Consider the following 6,359-nt stretch of genomic DNA (forward strand, 5'->3'; position numbering starts at 1 on the left):
AGGGCAAGCAGGAGTTGAGAAAGAAATATTAATTTGTTCTTTTCCTAGTCTACATTTAGATCTCCATAGGTATCCTGTTAAGATATTTAATTTAATAGCTGGAACCGTAAAGTGCATAACAGGCCATAACACACAATTGTAATTGGTAGGAGAGTGCAGGCTCCTACCTGAGGCAATCTACATTACAATTGGTTGCTGGGTGTAAAGGGGGAATTTCCCCTTTTTCCTGCCTTTTTCTTCTGAGCTCTGTATGCTGTTCTGTGATTTACCTGATGGTTTACCTCATAATGTAGTGATGTGCCTATCTTGTTTGCTGTAAATAGAAATGTAAAATATATTTATTTATATAAAACTACCAATACAAGTTCGCGTCAGCTTCTCTGATTCCATTTGGACACCGGCTATGCAACAATAGAAAATACAGGGTCATAAAAGCTACTACTCATATAATACATAAAAATGCAAATTGTATGATCCTTTAATTGATTTGGAAGGACAATTTAACATCTACATATGGTAACACTATGATGCAGGACTTAGAAATAACATCCATTTATGCTGTTACATAAAAGCACCAGAACTATAATGTTTTCCCTAACTGACTTTTAGTCCCTTTAATGTATTATCAGATTTGATGGGTTCTTGTGTTCGGTGGTAGCATGCATAATCAGCACTATGTATAAGGCCTCTGTTTATTAAAATTAAAAATTAAATTCTGGATGGATAGTTTTGTTTCCATTGTATTTAGCTGATCTTGCCATTCTCAGGAAAGCTTAGAAGCTTGGGTGATTTTGAATTGCTACACATAATAACATGAACACATTTTTCTTTCAAAAATTTTGATAAGCAAGGGAACATGTTGTCCTTGTTTTGAAGAACATATTCCACTGTTATACAAATATCTGTTACCATCAGGGGTTTATTTCCAGTGATATGAAAATAATTTGTCCAAAAAACATAGGAACAAATGCTAATGGAAAACCCCATGAAATACCCCAGGTTGGGGGTTTTGGGCTTATTTTAATCGTTGGGGAATTATATAAAAGGATGCCCAGTAAAAAGTCCAGATAGATAGCTTACCAGGTGCTAGTTATTTTGAGTTCCTTTCTTATAGTTCTATCTCTGGTCTGTGTAATCACTTCTCGAAATTCTTTCTTAACAGTTTGCTGCTTTCCCCCTTGAGAGAGAGCCATTATAAGGTCAATTCTAAATTCCTTTACAATATCAGGCAATAACAAATAGTGACTGCAGCTATCTTACTCGATGGCATTGGATATCAGAATTATGGAATTTGTTTGGGTTAATTATTTCAACACAGAGTATTAGACAATGGAAAAACTTGAATAACAAAGACACATTTAAGAAGACAAAGTCTCCTAATTTATTTGACATTCATTATACACAAGGAGGTGTCCCCCACAATCCATGATTTTGAAAAACGATTGAGTTGTCATTTACTCCATCTTTCTGAAAGAATAAGGTTAAATCAGTCACAAGAAAAAAGGAGAAATGATAGTTTTAATATTTATACTATACAGGTGAAACTCCAAAAAATAGAATATCGTGCAAAAGTTCATTTATGTCAGTAATGCAATTTAAAAGGTGAACCTAATATATGAGATAGACTCATTACATGAAAAGCAAGATAGTTCAAGCCATGATGTATCATAATTGAGATGATTATGGCTTACAGCTCATGAAAACCCCAAATCTACAATCTCAGAAAATTAGAATATTGTGAAAAGGTTCAATATTCTAGGCTCAAAGTGTCCCACTCTAATCAGCTAATTAAGCCATTAACACCTGCAAAGGGTTCCAGAGCCTTTAAATGGTCTCTCAATCTGGTTCAGTAGGAAGCACAATCATGGGAAAGACTGCTGACCTGACAGTTGTGCAGAAAACCATCCTTGACACCCTCCATAAGGAGGGAAAGCCTCAAAAGGTCATTGCAAAAGAAGTTGGCTGTTCCCAAAGTGCTGTATCAAAGCACATTAATAGAAAGTTATGTGAAAGGGAAAAGTGTGGAAGAAAAAGGTGCACAAGTAGCAGGGATGACCGCAGCCTGGTGGAAAACACCATTCAAAAGTGTTGGGGACTTTCACAAGGAGTGGACTGAGGCTGGAGTCAGTGCATCAAGAGCCACCACACACAGACGGATCCTGGACATGGGCTTCAAATGTCGTATTCCTCTTGTCAAGCCACTCCTGAACAACAAACAACATCAGAAGCATCTTACCTGGGCTAAAGAAACAGAGAACTGGTCTGTTGTTCAATGGTCCAAAGTCCTCTTTTCTGACGAGAGCAGCTTTTGCATCTCATTTGGAAATCAAGGTTCCAGAGTCTGGAGGAAGAATGGAGAGGCACACACTGCAAGATGCTTGAAGTCCAGTGTGAAGTTTCCACAGTCTGTGTTGATTTGGGGAGCCATGTCATCTGCTGGTGTTAGTCCACTGTGCTTCATTAAGTCCAGGGTCAATGCAGCATCTACCAGGAGATTTTGGAGAACTTCATGCTTCCTTCTGCAGATGAGCTTTATGGGGATGCTGACTTCATTTTCCAGCAGGACTTGGCACCTGCCCACACTGCCAAAAGCACCACAACCTGGTTCAATGACCGTGGGATTACTGTGTTTAATTGGCGAGCAAACTCGCCTGACCTGAACCCCATGGAGAATCTATGGGGCATTGCCAAGAGAAAGATGAGAGACATGAGACCGAACAATGCAGAAGAGCTGCAGGCCGCTATTGAAGCATCCTGGTCTTCCATAACACCTCAGCAGTGCCACAGGCTGATAGCTTCCATGCCACGCCGCATTGAGGCAGTAATTGCTGCAAAAGGGGCCCAAACCAAGTCCTGAGTACATATGCATGCTTATACTTTTCAGAAATCTGATATTGTTCTATGTACAATCTTCGTTTTATTGATTGCATGTAATATTCTAATTTTCTAAGATTGTGGATTTGGGGTTTTCATGAGCTGTAAGCCATAATCATCACAATTATGACACATCACGGCTCGAACTATCTTGCTTTGCATGTAATGAGTCTATCTGATATATTAGTTTCATCTTTTAAGGTGCATTACTGAAATAAATGAACTTTTGCACAATATTCTAATTTTTCAAGTTTCACCTGTAAATGATACCAAAGGCTTCACTGTTTCTTATTTTCATCTGGCCTGCTGAAAAAGTGATTTACTCAACACTTGAACAGAGATAGAGGATTACAGTATGGTAATACTTGCACTCTTAAAGGACACCTCATTCAGAAGGTACAGCCAGAATCTTGAATAATGTCATTCCAGTATTACAAATCAAAATCACATATTGGGCAACAGAAGCACTTGAAGTCCAAAGAGAAGCCCATAATTCAAGATCCAGTATCCATCTGATGGAATAAGGTAACTTCTCTTTCAATTAAGCTCAACTCCTAGTGACTTCATTAACATATCCATGCAGTTTCTTGGCAAAACACAAAACTCATTTGCAAAGTTAAACTCTGAAACAAACTAGTTTCTAGGCTCAGTACCTTCTCAGGAAATCCATTGGCTTTGTGATCCATGCTGACACCTGTTGGCTACACTACAAGCTACAATAGTAACACTATAATATGCATGAGTTTAGCTTTTAACACTGAAATTCTGTGGGTTTTTTTAGAAGTAAAATTTACTGATTTCAGAAAACTGACTGACAGGTAAATGTGCATTTCTTTTTTTTTTTTGAAAGTTTTATTTGGGTTTTCACAAAAACAAAATACAAATAAAGCATCTTTTTTGAAAATAGGATGGTCCCAGGTTATCACTTCTTCATACAGACACCAAACTCAATTTCATGCTCATTTTTATATTCTATTCCATATCTTATTACCGTTTTATATTTTCTACATAGTTTTTCCCCTCTTTTAATTTTCTCAACTTTATTTTAATTATATCATCTCAATCAAATCATTATATTTATACTTTTGTCTGTCCCGTTTCAATTTCATATTATCTTTTCTTATTAAACAAATTTTTCCCTGTAGTTACTAATTGGAGTATGACACCTTTACATCTTTTAATTTTATCCATTCAAACTCTTACTTAAGCTTCAATGTATGTATACCTTTAAGATTATAGCGTTCAATATAATACATAACTTCCAATCGAATTCTGCTTGGTACATTTTTAAAATACACACTATATTCTTAAAAAAAAAAAAATTATATATATATGTAAATAAAGCACACATTCCATTCCAATTCAATTCTATCATTAATATTCATTAAAATCTTAACATCTTTAACATTTCTTTTCAATTAAATATCATACTTCCTTGGGAACACTTATAAACTTCCATAGTTAATTCTTTTTTTCCCATATTTCTCACTTATATTTTTATAAATCATTACTAATAATTTAAAATGTTCCCATTTAATTCTCTCAATCATTTTAATTCATTTATTTATTACCAAACATTCAACTACATTACAGTAAATATTTTATCCATCATTTTAATCATATTTTCTAAAATTATTTCTGTTTATAATATAACAATGCTATCTTATGTACCTTTGCAGAATCCCTTTTGCAAGTAAATTTTCACCCATTATCTCTAAACAAGCTTATGGTTACAGTCCTTATATCTTTTCCCTGTTTCTCCAGTTCTTGTTTCTGTCTTTTACAACTTCCTTTCCTTACCGTCTTCCCCCACTTCTTCTCCCTCCCCTTTTTACCCCCTCATCTCTCTACTTCTAACTCTCTCATCTGTAATCCCTTCTTCTGTTGCTTTCTAATATTATACTTATCTTTCAAATTGTTCTTCTTCTTTTTGGTTGTTTTTTCCAGTCTTAAACCTTTCACTCTCTTTCCCCCCTTTTCTTTTTTCCCCTCACTTAAAATTATTTGATCATTAAAGATGGCTTCTTCTTTGTCCCAATCTTCTTGTTCTGCAAGCGTTTCTTGTTGTTTCTCATAGTTCCAGATCTCCATATCTAAGAATTGAAATACGAAGCCAAAAGAACCTCCCCCTTCTTGTGCATCTTCTTTCCATTTTTTAAGTTCCACTTTCAGATGCCATTTTAAAGATGGTTAATTTTAGTCATCCAGATGCAAAAACCAAAAATCACCAAGTAATCCAAATAATCCAAGGCTCTTTCTTTCTGCTTCTTTTTTCCACTTTCTCTTCCTGGGGTTCTATTATTTTGTTACCAAGTTTCAATTAAGATGTATCTTTGAGGAATCTTGTTGAAATTTCACTGTAAGTTCCTTTAGTTACAGTTCCATTCTTTAGTTCCAGGCAGTCTCCTCCATTTTTCCAGATCCTGCCCTTTTATTCTTTTTTTTCTCCTTTTCTGCTTTTAAAAACTTTTAAATATCCAGAAATCTTTATTATCCCTTTGACTTTTATTTTCAGCTTAGATGCCTATTAATGTCAAAGTGATTTTTTTTCAATTTCTTGCTTAAGTCTCTTAGCTGTCAGTATGAGGAAGGGAAGAAAAAAACCCCAATCCTTTCCCTTCTCTCTCTCCTTCGCAGCTTCAAAATTTTCTTTGGGAACAATGTTATTAAATTTAAATTCCAGGGTATCTTATTTGTTGTTTTTGCTGTTCGACCCGGTCAACCAAAACTTTCTCTTCTTATCTTCCTCCTGCACATTCTTTTCCGGTCGAGTTCTTCTTTGTGGTGGCCATTTCTGACCACCGCTACAACCGCCTTCGGGAAAGCGAGTAATGGCCAGGTGGGGAGGAGAGATGCGGCTCTCCTCGACCCTGCAGGCAGTCTCCCCCTTCTTCACCATCTCTACGGGGTGGCTTAGCCCTGAAACCAGCTGGCTTGAGGCGCTCCAGCGGCGAGCACGGATTGAAGCCTCGTAGAGACGAGGTTTCGGTCTGTCACTGAAGAAACTCAAACCGGAAGCCCCATAAATGTGCATTTCTGGTACAATACACTCAGGTCAAATATTAGTCTCTTAAATTAATAATGTAGACTATTAATCTGATGAATAATTCTGATAATTATGCGTTAAATCTTTTCTCTTATTCATTTAGTTAGCTTTATATCAGTGAAAAAAATATTTTACTATCACATCATCAGCCTCACAGTTAAAAGAGATACTGTTTAAACAGAAACGGTGTGTGTGTGCAGAAATCAGTCTCATAGATGTGCATTTTCACATGGCACATCAATCACTTCTATATTGTACTGAAGGTGTTTCATGTTCATCATGCAAAGCAATGCCCTCAACCAGTGCAATGAGTCAACATATCAGGTTTTAAATTGTACTAAATCTGTATTTTGAATAGATATTTTAGGCTGAGCTAAGCACAGCACCAGGCTCCCTCCAAAAGTTAACTTGGGCTGGAAGTGGAGAATATCAGAAAACT

Source organism: Pseudonaja textilis, chromosome 1, assembly GCF_049901715.1.
Source record: "Pseudonaja textilis isolate UNSWEBS1 chromosome 1, rPseTex1.2, whole genome shotgun sequence".
Taxonomy (NCBI): Eukaryota; Metazoa; Chordata; class Lepidosauria; order Squamata; family Elapidae; genus Pseudonaja; species Pseudonaja textilis.